Here is a 16,387-nt window from a genome sequence, read left to right on the forward strand (position 1 = left end):
GGAAATCATGGATAAGATCTGAACTCATAAGCTGAAATGACTGACTGCATGTACTTGTATGAACTAGTATCTGCATAAATCTGTATATCTAACAATGCCTCTGTGGGCGCATAATATGCATGCTCATGCCTATCAATGAAGGCCATACATCTGTATATAGGTGCGTATCTAACGCCTGATATATGCGCGTATATAACGCCTGTCTCTTTTCTCATATCATATCGGCCTCTCTGCGGCCATCATCATATGCATTCTTTGCGATACTTGCGGCTTTCGATTCTCAAATCGTCATCATAGTGCACCGACCGATCGGTGGTAATGCGTATATAATACCCCATATACATATCAACATACATACATATATATATATACATATACATATATATATATATATATATATATATATATATATATATATATATATATATATATATATATATATATATATATATATATATATATATATATATATATATATATATATATATATATATATATATATATATATATATATATATATATATATATATATATATATATATATATATATACATATATATATATATATATATATATATATATATGAATGTAATGCATGAATAAGCGTATATATATAAAGCTGGACCCATGAATAATCATAAGGGGGGGGGTACATGAACATCAAAGACTAAAATACTCCTAATACTTCTAAGAGTAGAGTAATATGAAATCTCGCTTACTCGTTTGTTGGATCACATCATAGGATCATGCCAAAAGAAGGAAAGGATAGCCTTAACATACCTTGACGTATATCAAATCGTCCAACTCCTACTTTTCGACTTGTAAATCTACAATTAAGATAACATAGACCTTCATTAGACTAGGTACTTCACTTGCTAACCTCCTTTAGATGCATAGAGAGCTTAACGAATTATGGACAACATTTCTCTCATAAGCTTAACAACTCTTCAACTTCTCATTCACTTTAATACCAACCATAACAACAATAACAACACTTATATATCAAAATATATTCAAATCCACCCCCAAATCATCTCTCCAAATAACCCTGAGCTACCATTTTGTCTTTCATCAACTTACCACTTTCACAACTACCCCCTCTTTACTTAGAATTACTAAAACTCTTGATACTCAACTTAAATACTAGGATAGAAATTATTTACATACCTTGAGGGGTCTAGAATCCCAAGAATCACTTCACTTTAACTCCCTAAGCTCCACAACTTGAAGAAACCCTAGAAGCAACCTTTCTTCTTTACCATCTTGGGTTTACGGGGTCCGGGTCTTGTCAAATCTTCACTAATGTGATGAAAAATATTGGGAGAAAATATTTTAGGGTTTTCTGATTTTTGGAAGGAGGAAAATATGAAATGAAGTCGTGGACCACCTATTTATACTTGGAAGCCAAAAAGGCTACAACGGTCCGGTTCGACGAGCGGGTCGACGGCCCGTCGATGTGTCGATGGTCCGTCGACTTGCCCGTCGACCAGTGCCTGCAAATGCATGGCTGCAGAATCCCATCGACGCCGAACGTCGACGGTCCGTCGAACATGTCGACGACCCGTCGATGATGACTGGTGTCCTGCAGGTTTTTCTAGTTCAGTTCCGATCGCGTTGACTTGAATCGTTCAACTTCTATCTCTGTAAATTACCCGGAACGCATACTGGTACTCTTGTACATGGGGTTAGGCACTTTCTATCTCCAAACTCGGGCTCGGGTCTCTATTCCAAGGGCATACCCGGCTAGAAAATCATAGGTTCTACTACTATGAAGACGAGGGGTGTAACAAAGACGATGGAAGATATAAGAAGAAGAACAATAAAAAGAACCAGCCAACAGATGGAGAAGGTGCAGCACACAACAACAAAAGCAAATCAGGTAGTTCCAAAGGAAATTACCCTCCTTGTAAGCATTGTGGCAAGAACGGACACGCACCTTTCAAGTGTTGGAAAAGGCCTGATGCTAAGTGCAGTAAGTGCAATCAGTTGGGGCATGAAGCAATCATTTGCAAGAATAAAACTCAGCAGCAAGAAGCAGATGCTCGGGTTGTTAATGAACAGGAGGAGGACCAACTCTTTGTTGCATCATGTTTTGCAAGCAATGTTTCAAGCGAGTCGTGGCTGATCGATAGCGGATGCACAAATCACATGACTTATGATAAAGAACTCTTCAAAGAATTGAAGCCTACTCAAGTTGCAAAGGTTAGAATAGGCCATGGTGGTCACATTCCAGCAAAAGGAATAGGAACCATTGCAGTTGAGACACAATCAGCTACTAAAACAATATCTCATGTTCTTTATGTACCTGACTTGGACCGAAATTTGTTAAGAGTTGGTTAGTTATTAGAAAATGGTTTCAAACATAATTTTGAAGATAAATATTGCTTGATCAAGGATCCCTCGGGACAAGACTTGTTTAAAGTCAAAATGAGAAGCAGAAGTTTCTCATTAGATCCATTTGAGAGAGAGCAGATGGGGTATTCAACAAAAGAAAATGTTGTTGAGTTATGGCATAAAAGACTCGGGCACTATCACTATCAAGGGCTTGTCAAAATGCAAATAATGAAGATGGTGGAGAACCTACCGAACCTGGGAGAAAATTCTACAGAATGTCGTGCATGTCAATTTGGTAAACAACACCGAAAGTCGTTTCCTAAATCAAGCTGGAGAGATTCACAAAAGCTGCAACTAGTTCACACTGATGTAGTAGGACCTCAAAGAACTCCATCATTACAAGGTAGCATCTATTATGTTCTTTTCATTGATGATTATACAAGAATGTGCTGGATTTTTTTCTTGAAATTCAAGTCAGAAGTTGCTGGTGTGTTCTGGAAATTCAAGAAATTGGTGGAAAATCAAAGTGGCTATAAGATTCAAGCTTTGAAGTCTGATAATGGAAAGGAATACATTCAGCAGAATTTAATTCATTTTGTGAGGAAGCCGGCATTGTGCATCAGCTTACAACGCCATACACTCTGGAGCAAAATGGAGTTAGTGAAAGAAGAAACAGATCGATAATGGAGATGGCCAGATGTATATTACATGAAAAGGAGTTGCCTAAAACATTTTGGGCAGAGGCAGCTAACACAACAGTTTTTCTGCAAAATCGACTTCCAACGAAGGCTTTGGAACACAAAACTCCATTTGAAGCTTGGTATGAGTATAAACCTTCACTAAGCTTTGCTAAAGTATTTCGTTGCGTATGCTTTATGCATGTTCCACAGGTTAAGAATGATAAACTTGACAAGAAGGCGCTTCCAGGCATTCTTATGGGCTATAGTTCAGTTTCTAAAGCCTACAAGGTGTATCATCCACAAACTGGAAAAATGTCGATCAGTAGAGACGTGCACTTTAATGAGGATGACCAGTGGGACTGGAATGATCCAAAGAAAGGAGGTCTTTTACAAGACCCAGAACACAACTCCCTCGGTGAGAAAACAGTAGATCGATGGCTAGATGAGTCGGTAGATGATCTTCCAGTTAAAGGTACAAGGCTACTTTCAGACATTTATCAAAGATGTAATGTAGCAATTTGCGAACCTTCCAGCCATGAAGAAGCGTTAAAAGACCCAAAGTGGAAGAAAGCAATGGAGGTGGAGATCTCCATGATTGAGAAAAATAAAACTTGGGTGTTAGTCGACAAGCCTGAAGGTAGAAAAGTCATTGGTGTGAAATGGGTCTTCAGAACAAAGTTAAATGTGGATAGTTCCATCAAAAAATACAAGGCCAAGCTTGTAGTTAAAGGGTATGCACAAATTTATGGTGTTGATTATTCTGACACATTTTCTCCTGTTTCAAGATTAGACACAATTCGATTGTTGCTCGCAGTAGTAGCACAAAAGGAATGGAAGGTGTTCCAACTAGATGTCCAATCAGCTTTCTTAAATGGCATACTGGAGGAGGAAATCTATGTCGGGCAGCCATCGGGATTTGTGAAACAAGGTGATGACGACAAAGTCTATCTGCTAAAAAAGGCTCTGTATGGCCTAAAACAAGCGCCAAGAGCTTGGTACAGCAGGATAGATGATCATCTGTTAAGCCTGGGATTTGAAAAGAGCTTTTCTGAATCCACCCTTTATGTAATACATAAAAAGAATGATATTCTTATTGTGTCTCTTTATGTTGATGATCTTCTGGTGACAGGAAATAAGACAAGGCTGGTTGAGGAGTTCAAAGAAGAAATGATGCAAGTTTTTGAAATGACAGATCTTGGTCTTATGGCCTATTTTCTTGGAATGGAGATCAAGCAAAGCAAAAATGAAGTGTTCATTTGCCAGAAGAAATATGCAAAGGAAATTCTGAAGAAATTTCAAATGGAGGAATGCAAGTCGATGGGCACACCGATGAATCAAAAAGAGAAACTCTGTAAAGAAGATGGAGCCGACAAAGCTGATAAAGGTTATTATAAAAGCTTGATCGGATGCTTAATGTATCTTACTGCAACAAGGCCAGATATTCTATATGCTGTAAGTCTCTTATCTTTTTTTTATGCATTGTGCAAGTGAAATGCATTTAAAAGCAACAAAAAGAATATTAAGATGTATCAAAGGTACTATTGACTATGGTGTAAAGTTTGAGAAGTGTCAAAGCTTCAAGTTGTTTGGATTCTCGGATAGTGATTGGGCTGGATCTATTGATGATATGAGAAGTACTTCCGGACATTGTTTCAACTTAGGTTCAGGAATCTTCTCATGGTCATCTAAGAAATAGGAGATTGTTGCACAGTCAACTGCAAAAGCAGAATTCATAGCAGCAAGTCTTATGGCTTAAAAAGATCTTGTGCGATATACACATGGAACAAAAGGAAAGTACTGAGATTTTTGTAGACAACCAGCCAGCAATTGCAATCTCAAACAATCCGGTGTTTCATGGGAAGACCAAGCATTTCAACATCAAGCTCTATTTCTTGAGAGAAGTGCAGCAAAAGGGAGAAGTGATTCTAGTTTACTGCAACTCTGAAAACCAACAAGCCGACCTGTTTACTAAACCTCTTCCAGTCAGCAAGTTCGAGCTTCTAAGGCAGAGAATTGGAGTTTGCATTTCCTAAAGCAAGGAGGAGTGTTAAAAGTTGCTTTAAGGAATGCACGTGTTTTATTTTATTTTTCTCCAGATTTTTAGATAAGACTCCTAGTCAATGTTGTATTCCTATTCTATAGGAACTTTTAGTCGTTTTTGATTTTCAGGATAGCAAATAGGGCTGCTTTACCTATTTTCAGTTGTGTATTGACTATTTAAACTAAGAGGTGCTGATTCAATAAAAGATGAAATTTTTCCAATGGTCAAAAAACTCTTCTGCTTCTATATTTTCTTAATCCTTTTCTTTCCGCTGCTTTATTTTGGTTTTCCCTTCACTGCTTTATTCTTATTAACAATTGTAAAACCTACAGTTTGTTACTAGTAGATGGCAAGGTTAGATTCAAAATTCAAACTAGTAATCCTCTCTTTTATTAATTCAAATAATATTATTAAATAACACTTATATATTCTTACATATATAACACCTTCTTATCGAATGGCCCTGGGCTACTCTAATATTTAGCCACCATTGTCGTAATTAGTGTGGAATCTCGTCCACCATATGGCTAATGCTTAATAGGGAGGTTTACTTATTAGTGCTCAACTTTAAGAAAAAGGAGAAAGAAAAACCATTTATCTTGGATCAATGACTATTTCTTCACATAAAGTGTATGTCATAGGGTCGAGTCCCTGTTGACGTTTTGGGAGGTTTTCCTAACTATGGAGGAATATCAAGGATTGATCTGTCTAGGGTTTATAGGATTTATGAATTGAACATGACCTGAAGCTTTTCTAGGAGTAGAGTTTTTCCTAGAATTTTGAGTGTGATTGAAAACTATGAGATAGCACGTGGTTACGACCCGTCCACCAATCTCTAAACTAAGGAATTTGAAGAAAAAATTGGTGTAGTGTGAAGCAGCATCTCATGTGTGCAATGTGGGTGTGATAGTTTACGATCAAGACTCGATAGAAAATGGTGAATCTTTTAGCGGTGTTAGCAACTGCCTTAAGGTCCCATTACCACGATCATTAGGAGTGTTGTTTGTATTGCCTGTAGGTGGATTTTTCGCAGCAACATGAGTAACTGCATTAGTTCTATGGCTAGAAGAGTTAGCCAAGTAACTCTACCTCTTCCTATACTCCCTCTGAACATGACCCTTTATACCACATAAATGACATATGCGATCCTCCCATCCAAAAGAACGTCGATTTCCTCCTTGAGAATACCTATTTCGATTGTTGTTTCTCTGACCTTGTCCACTATATGGAACAATAGCATTAGTCTGAGCAGCAGGCAGCGCAAGTGCAGAATGCCCTCTCTGCTGCCCTTCATTACTCAAACCATTAAAATAACCAGCCGATCGGGCTTCTTATTTTGTTCCCTTTCCAACGTTTCCTGACTCCTCCAATTGTCTTGCAAGTCGGAGACATCACAGTAGAAACACACGCAGACTTAATACGTGGCACCAAACAGCTCACAAATCGGCTAAATTTGTGCTTCTCTGTCGGAATCATATACATTGCATACCTTGCTAGACGAGTAAACTTCATACTATACTCACGAACGGTCATAGTGCCCTACTCAAATCGCTCTTCATCAGACAGAAATCTTTTCATAAATGCTTCCTCGAATTCAGCCCAAGTAGGAGCCGGAGCATTAGTACCATGCTCACTCTCCCACATCTCGAACCAAGAATAAGCAGCATCCTTCAGCTGATAAGCTGCAAATTCCACAGCTTCGAAACCATAGGCATGCATGGTCATAAGAGCCTTGAAAATCTCATCTATAAAGTACAGAGGATCATCCTCTTCTCACGAACCAAAGAACTTGGGGGAACTCAGTCCCAAAAAGTGCTTAAGTCTTCCTCTGCTAAGGGTCGAATCCCCAACTCCACATTGTTGATAAGACGCCAGCAAAGTGGTAACCATCTAGATTGTAGTCTGCATTGACCCAATTTTAGTCATGCCTGTAGCAATGACTGCACGAGAAGGTGGAGCTGGAGGCAGTACTTGGTTTCCATTCCCATCCTCAGCCTTAACATTGGCCTGAGCAACAGTGTGGGTAGCGATCTGGGCGGGTCTTCCTTAGAGTGATGCATCGGAAGAACCATTACTTCCTCCTCTAGCAACTCCCGCATGATTTAAGGCCATTTCTGTGAGGCACGAATATAACGAACACATCAGAATGACCCTAAAGGAAGTTCAAGGTTTGCAGGACAATCTAGAATAAAAAAGAGTAAGAAACTCCTAACATGCCTCAATATTCATACCTCTATACAGGTGGCCAGTCTGCATAAATAAGACTCTACTAGGCATGGCTCCACAGACAATCCTAGGACATATCTAAACCTACGCTCTAATACCATGCTTTTCAAACCCCAAACCTGACCTTGGACATAACAGACATCCGATGCTATGAACAACACCAAAATCACCTTATAAATCATTAAACATCAAGTTCCTTTCTAGAAGTCTTTCATTAATTAATTAGAAAAGTTATAAATAACAAAGTAAAGATCATGATAACAATTTGTGAAATGAAATCAGCAGAAGTATTACACCCCGAAAAATTTCGCGCTACCTAGACTGTAGACAGCTTAGTGTGAGCCCGAACAAGAGTAAAGTTATACAGGGATTAAGGAGGAAGGTTATATTATAAGAGTGTAATAATATGTATATATGATATGTGGAGACCATAGGGGTGAATCGGTTCATATATCACTTGACGAAAAGCCCTCGTTACTGTAAGCAAAGTGGGGCCCACACGTCGGGAGTTTTATAAAGGACATATGAAGAGATATATGTGAGTAGTACATGGGAAGTTAAGAAAGTCCTAAGAATAACCCTTAGGCCAAATATGGGCATAAGCCCTCCAAAAGGACGATTTAAGGAAATATTTTCGGATGATCTGACTTGGAGGGGCCACAACGCAATTATAAGTTTGGAATTTGGAAAAATGCCAAGGATGAAAGTTGTATATAATTGAATTAGCTTTCCAACCATAGGTCGTGGGCTCTAACACGATATCGGGATCAAGTGTTATGGCCTTTTTACTTAACGAACACGCAGTCAGAAAAATTAAGGCTGCGCGAACGCTCCCAAAGGGGGCGCGATCGTGCTGAGTTAATTTTATGTCAACCTGGAGTGTTGTATAAAAGGGGGAGGCCCCTAATTTCACACCAAACACACCCAAACCTCCCCAAAACATCCAAAATATTCTCCAACTTTCCAACATCAACTTTTTAGCCCAAAACCATGTATAATTCCCAAATCCCTATCCGGACGGTGATAGTTGCAAACTACAAAATTGTGTATTGATGCGTTGTGGCTCAAGCTCAAGGTGGAGTGAATATATAGCAATATTACCAAGATAAAGGTATGAATCTCTTCCTATTTATGTTAATACCGACTTATTTACAAAGAAAGCGTGGTTAAATAATTGTATACTGAGTCGATTAGTTATGAAAGTTGGGAAACAGCGTGTGGGCTGTTTCATGGAATACTTTGGTGTTGAAAATGATGCTATTGATGTTGGTATTTTTATTGTTATTGTTGGTTGTTGAATTGAGAATTCGGGCTAGGCATATAAACAAGGGAAATGCTGCTCGATTTTCGGCAGAATATAGAATAGTATGATTTGAAACTTGGAACAAGTGTGCGATAAAGATGCTAACGTTAGTGTAAAGCCTCTTAAATGTAGACTTGCCAGCCCGGACGAATAAGCGTAGCTAATAAGAGGTGGAACAGGTATGTTAAGGCTTTCCCTTTCTTTAATTTTGGCATGATCCTATGACATGAGCTAACAACGAGTAATCGAGTCTCCATATTACTCTACTCTTAGAAGTACTAGGAGTATCTCAGTTCTTGATGATCCTATACCCTTTGTTATGATTGTCCCTTCTGTTCATGGGTCTTGAGTTTTGTATCATGATAATGTTAGTTCATATTTATGCATTGCATTCATTTACATATATGCACATTGACCCGTGACCGTGTAAAAGTTATATACGCGTATATTATATGTATACGGGTATGGGGAAAGGGCGAGGCGTTATATACGCATTACCACCCATCGGTCCGGTGCACGGATAATGATTATTATGCCCGAAGGGGCCATTATACTATTATGCCCGAAGGGGCTGCCCGAAGGGGCCATTATACTATTATGCCCGAAGGGGCCATTATGCTATTATGCCTGAAGGGGCCATTATACTATTATGAGCGAAGGGGCCATTATGCTATTATGCCCGACGGGGCCATTATACTATTATGCTCGAAGGGGCCTATATGGGATAGGGATCGAGCCGAGCGTTCCTCGGCACTATGACCTATGCATTGCATATCACACGCCCTCAGAGGCATTTTAAGTAAGCAGAGATATATAGATATGTTCAGATAGTCAGACATACAGATGTATTCATACGGATATGTTCAGAGAGTTAGACATACAGATGTACTCAGTCAGTCAGTTAGGTTTATGACTTTCAGATTGTCTTCATGACTCCTATGTGTATGTTACTCTTATGCCTTACATACTCGGTACATTATCCGTACTGACTCCCCTATTGTTCGGGGGGCTGCGTTCATGCCCGCAGGTTCAGATAGCTAGCCGAGTGAGCCAGACCAGTAGGGCCTCTTTCCAGTTCCAGCCAGCGAGCTCCATTTGGATCGGAGCTACAGCCCTTGGGTACGCTATTTCGATATGTACACAGTTGGATATGGCAGGGCCTTGTCCTGTCTCTTCTACAGTCTATATCTTATAGAGGTCTGTAGACAGTGATATGTAGTCAAGATGTTATGCAGCCTCGTCAGCGTTTATTTTGTTGTACAAAGATATATGTAGCGACCAAATCGGCTTGCGCTGTTACTCTTAGTATTTATGTTATATGTATGCGTTGGCCGTGAGTTCCCGGTACGGTGCCTTTTATGTTGATTGTTCAGGAGACAGTGCAGCTCAGTTACAGTTTGTGTATGGGCCCAGGATAGTCAGTGAGCAGTAAATGCAAGCATAGGACTACTTGGCCAGTAGTGGTCGGGCACTTGTTACGGCCCATCGGTTTGGGTCGTGACAAAGGCACTTGTTACGGCCCATCGGTTTGGGTCGTGACAAGAAGTCTATAATAAATAAGTTGTCCAAAACGTAGCCACGCCCATGAGAGTCAAACAACGACTTCAACCACTACTCACTAAATCAAAATCTATCTATGGAGCCTCTAAGATGAATAAGAAATAATATACTTCAGGATGAAACCTGAAAACTAAAGAAAATAAGTAAGATAGAGGGTGTCCCACGAACGAATGTGTGGGCTCAAGTTGTTTGGTGTTATTCCTGTTTAAGTTTCCAAGGGGAAAATTATCGGTTCAAGTTATCCAATGTTCCAAAAATAGCAGATTAGGTCCTGCTAAGAAGTTGCACATAATAACAAGGAGTTAAAACGCGGGAAATTAATCCTAGGAAGGGTAAGGTTTACCAGATTGCAAAAGGTTAAAAGAGAAGCTCGTTTTAATTGGAAGGAAAGGATGAAGCCAAGTAATTTAGCAATGGGAGCATCGACCGTCTGAACCAGAATTCCTATTTAAGGCATGTTTTCCATTTTATTAAGTTTTTACTATCTGTACACTAATAATTTTTTTTAGGAAAAAGAGGGTTTCATCTTTACCTGGAAGAGAAGAAGAAACATTTGAGGACCGTTCGCGGAATATTGAAAACACATGCTGCACTCTTTTTCCCTTATATCGATTTTATCCCAAAAAGGATTTTTCCAGCAAAGGTTTTAATGAGGCAAAGAACATAAAACGTGTTACTTTGATAAGAACGGATAAATATTTTGGTCAAAATAAAAAAAGGATTGAATTCCGAGCAAGGGTCAGCAGGGAAGGAGTCGATGACCGATCGAGTGGAGTGATGATTGCTCGTTTGGTATCAAATCTAGAATCGAGAAGCTGTACCCAAGGGAATATACTAGGGACTGTCAGCAGAATGGATAAGCAATGTCTGAGTCTTCATACATCATATTCAAACACTGGGAAGAATATCCTTTGTAATGAAATTGAAAATGTTACTTAGAATACTGGGGACTGTTGCCAGACTCAAAACCAGTCGAAAGAAAAATAATCAGGAAAAGTCGAGACTAGCCCTTGTTTTTATCCGTTCATAATTGTATACCATCAAGGAGAAACTCATTTGTCAATAAAGATAGCCTGCTTGTCCACAAATATTTTGTTTCAATTTAAATTGCACTTGGCTGTGCGTCTAGAAATACAACTAGGGTAAACTACTGAAAATAAGAACTTGGATTCCAACAAATATGCCAAAATGAATTGGTGACGTCCTAGTCATAAGCATAAATACAAGGCCTTTATTACAAATAATTATGTCGGAAGGATTTTGCCCGATTAAGGTAAAAATCGATTACAGAAATACTTATATTCGGAAGAACTTTACTCGAATAAAGTTAAGAAAATATATATTCGGAATAACTTTACCCGAATAAGTTAAAGAAAGTATATGATATGCTACCCGAATGAAATTTAAAAAAAAAAATCTATATACGATTCAAAAGAACTTTGCCCGAGTAAAGTTGAAAGACAAATCGAAAATTCCCGATAGATCAAAATTAAGGTTGAAAGTGAACGATCTTATCTTAACACAAGAATAAATTAATTTTTTGCCTAATCAATCATTATGGAACATACCTTTTACCATAACAGAAAGCTATTATTTGTAGATAAAGAAAAATCATTCCTGAAAGTGTGAGGTTATTAGAGTTGAAATACTCCTTTGAAGGCTTGTTCACCAAAACAACTGTTGATAAAGCATCCATATTTAAAGGTTAAATCTTTTTTTTTTCGGCATGATCAATCACATAACAATCGCAAAGGAAAGGCAAAATGTCTACTCCTCAGGAGTTTGCATCATTAAAAGCCTAGCTGTGCTATGAAAAATCAATTCCATATTGGTTTTCCTTGAAAATAATAAAGAGTGTCAAATGAATAGTCAAGAAGTGGAAAGTAAATTTATGATGAAGCGAAACAAAAGTATGTCCTAAGTCCAAAAGTCAACCTTAAGAAAACAAATTACGAGCCTGCGAAAGGGATCAGCATGTCCGGTCCCATGGTCTGCCGAGGATTAATCAAAAACAAATAAAGCTTATCATGAAAACTAGAGTTAAGATAAAAAAAAGGCTTAAAACAAATAGGTGGGTTAAGCAGGTGAAGCATCTCCTGCAGCTGGTAGACCATTTGAACCCTCGGTTCCTGGGTCATTTCCTTCGGCACCTTGGAAATCCTCTATGGCTAACTCAGCAGTTTCTAAATCAATCTCCTCATCAAGGAGTGTTGAAGGAATGTCAAAATTTCTAGTGCACTCTTCTTCAGGGGTATCCCTTCGGGTCTTCAAAATTGCCACATCCCGATAGAGCCTTAGTTTCTGGGGGCTCGGAGGCGATCACAACAAAGTTGGCCATGAGCAAAGAATTCTATCTATCCCTGAGGGAGTTAGTCAGGTCTTCCAAATGCATCCTGAGAAAAGCGTGAAGGAAATCCAAATCATGAACCTCAGCTTGAATTTTTTCCACTTCAGTTTTTAGATCTGGGGACTTGCGTAGCAAATTGTATATAGTTAACAAGGTTACCTGGAGGAATAAGATGGTTGTATGAGAGAGATAGAGGATTCCAAACTTGCGATCGGGAGTTTCGGATGAGGTGATGAAGCCGATGTACCAGCTTCTACTCTAAAAAGTGGAATAACACTCTCCGGTTGGAAAACTTGAGCGGCAGGACCCTCCGGAATTGGAGGAGCTCTGACATCATTGGAAGGCTTGATAGAATCATTAGGTAAATGGCCTTTAGGCCTACCGACCTTATTCTCTTCTTCATCATGATCATCGATTTGAACTAACCCATGTTGGATCTCTCCATGCTTCAATAAGCTTACGATAAATCCATATTTGGGAACCAATCCCCACCGGGGGTGAGTTAGTAGTATCCCACGCTCAGCACTTTCAGTTGTTGGTGGCGGCTTGAATAATGTTGGTCAAAGCAACATCACGGGAGAGACTCTCCTGGGGAAGGACCTTCTAGCAAGAAAGCCTGAAAAAAAGCATAAAAAAGTGGAAGATATGAGATCTTGGGTTATATATATGGTTAAAAAAGAATTTTTTTGCTTATCATGGCTTTTCCCCTTCCACTAATTGGAAGTAATGCTTTTCCAAGTCTGGGTCACATCGGGAGAGGAACACAGAAGATCAACCACCCATTCAAAAATTCCAACAATGAGTTCAGATTCAACAAGAATGGCTGTGAAGGGCAAAAGTATAAAGTGTGTTACAATGAAATGGATAACAAAAAGAGATAACAACAGGAGCTTTGAAAAATGGTTACGAGTAATTTTGTCTCAGGGAAAGGTTCAGGCAACGACCGGTGCAATTGATTAGTCCATATCATCACAAATCTATGTAACTAACCCCCATCAAAATAATCCTCTGGATTGATTAAACCTCATTTCCCTCGAGGAAATAGGTGAATTATTCCTTCTCGAAATAACCGGGGCGAGTATAAGTGAATCAAGTGGTCAATAGTGAATACAATTCCGGCTCGAGCAGCCAAGGTTTGGAGGCAACAAATTATATGCCAAATTTGTGGAGCCACTTGGCCTATACTCACCCGGTAGCAGTGACAAAAAATTTTAATAATTTCGGGGACCGGCAGTTTGGAACCAATTGTAAAGGGATAGGTATAAACCATGGAAAGGCCTTTGACATAGTGATTCATTCTGGCCTCAGACGGCAATATTGATTTCAGGGCTAAAGTTGTAATCCTCACGGACTTGAGAGAGAATATCGCAGTGATTGATGAACTAATTTTATCAACAGATTCATGGTATCCATCAACACGAAAATCTACATGGTATTTAAATCCTGAAGGTAGTATGTCAGCGGCTTGGGAATGGAAATCAACTTCTTGACTTATAGGAGAAATATGAGCTTTTCCTGGGCGACAAATAGGAGTGAAAGTGTCATTGTTGGATTAGCCTTCCTAAGAATGGAGAAGGAGGAGGTGATGAAGTTGACATGAGTGTTGAAGGGGTTTTCTTGCAAGTAGAAGAATATATGCAAGTAGGTTTAGAAGAAATCTTAAGTATAAGGAAAGAAAGATTTGGTTAAATTTCGAGCAATAGAGTCATGACTTTTCATAAATGGAAGCTTTATGTCAATCGACGTGATTGAAAGATTGTCGACGATTAGTAGTAGAAGCATTGAATGAAGATTTGACGGTTATCTATTTGAACGAACCGTTGGTGTTTTCAAATCCAGTTCCCGATCGCATTTTGACATTCCACCGAAAAGTGGACTATCAGTATAAGGTAAAAATAGTACGTACATATGGCATAGGATGGAGTAAACACGTGAGCGATGACGTGTTTTGTGGCAAACCCGAAGACAATGATTTCGCATAGAGCAGCAAAAGTTAATAAACAATTATCACTGGTCATTTAATGGAGGGCATTACATAACCGTCATGGATATGAAGCCAAACATTACAATTCTGTAATTAAGTGATATTTATTGATCATTATTACTCATTAGTTCAATTTACAGCTTGTTGCTGATGATTACCACTTATAAAAGGAGTCCTAACTAAATGAAAAAGGCATCCAATTCTAGCTTGACAATTTACACTCATGCATCAAAGCAAATTATATCCATTCTTATTTATTTGTTATTCCGAATTCAAAGTGTTCATAAAAGGATAAAGTGTTCATCTGGAGTCATTCTTATTGGGAAACTCCTCAGAGCTCACACGGTCCAGGCTTACAATACTTCACTATTGCTTTCTATTACCTGATTTTATTATTTTTTCTCTTGTTAGAAATTCTTATTTATAACAAATCAATTCACGTATCCTTTAAACCACTAACAAATTCAATTGTACCTTTTTAGGCGTTAACATTGACTATTTCACCAGTTTCTTTTAGAAAACTGTTAAGGACATGGTTCTTATACTTATTTGTCTATCTTTCTTGCTCATAGATATTCACTTGAACAATGTTTTTCAATCATCAAAACTATATAAGTTCATGAATTGATTCGGAGATCCTAGCAGCTCAACAACTTTCCCCTTTTTGATGATGACAAATTCATAGCAGCTTCATACTTCTTCATGTACATTCTAGGAGCTTCATCAATTTTCATGTGCTCTTGATGTGCATACTTCCCCTAAGAACCCGCTCTATGTTGATCTATATTCTTCATGACTTTAGTAAGATGTTAAGCTCACTTCAGTCAATGTAGACTTTGGCAATGTTAATCTTGCTTTAGCCTATGTAGACCTAAGCAAGATCTTAAGCTTGCTTTAGCCTGTATAGGGCCTTATCTTCCATTCATTGTAACCCTATGGATGGATAGGTGTAGGAACCTAATCATAACCATGTGTCTTTTTTAAAACATCTTTTCATTGTCTGCATAAGGATCAGGTTCTATTGTCAGGACAATCTTTGCAACTTTTTTCTTTCTGCTGTGCAGTCTTCAATATAACACATTTTTCTTCATACTTTTTTAATTGATCATCTTCTTGCTTTCAATGTGATCATCTTCTTCTTTTCAGTGTTCTTGTACTTCTTCAATGTTTGTGCCTGATAATCTGATTATCTTCTTCCTTTTAAATTCTTCTTCTTGTAATGGCACATGAACTATATGAACTTATCTAATCTTTTCCCCTTTTGGCATCATCGAAATGCAGGTGTATTAACAAGATTATGAGTACTCTTTTAATATCAAACTCATGGCCACTGGGACAACACTATCATGAACATTACAAGTGCTCAAATGATATTTTCAATTTAAAACCTTATCTAAAGTTGGGAGGCCGTAGTTGAACTTCAAACATATATGGCCGAAGTTCAGGCATTTGCATTTGAAGTTTGGCTTGCCAAAGGCTAACTTCAGACAGATTGCAAGCAAGAAAACTTCAGACACTTTTGTATGAAGTTCAGGCACATATAGCTGAATTATAGGCATTTTTTCTTGAAATTCACATATATTATGGCATTACTTTAGGATTTTTGCATGAAGACTAACGTTTATGACTGAACTTCAGGCATATAATGTACAATTTCAGACATTTTTACATTAAGGACAAATATATATATGACTGAACTTCAAACTTTTTTGCCATGATTTTCTTACCAAATTTGAGTTTTACTTTTCTCTTGAAGGAAATTCAAATTATTACCAAAATTGCTTTTACTTTTCTTCAAAGGAAAATATAATTCTCTTCCATATTGGCTATTCCTTGTCTTAAAGGAAAAGTTTTGGACATCTATTAATTGAAAACCTCCTTCCCATAACTAGAACACAATAGCATCCACAAT

This window comes from Lycium ferocissimum, chromosome 10 (genome assembly GCF_029784015.1).
Source record: "Lycium ferocissimum isolate CSIRO_LF1 chromosome 10, AGI_CSIRO_Lferr_CH_V1, whole genome shotgun sequence".
Classification (NCBI taxonomy): Eukaryota; Viridiplantae; Streptophyta; class Magnoliopsida; order Solanales; family Solanaceae; genus Lycium; species Lycium ferocissimum.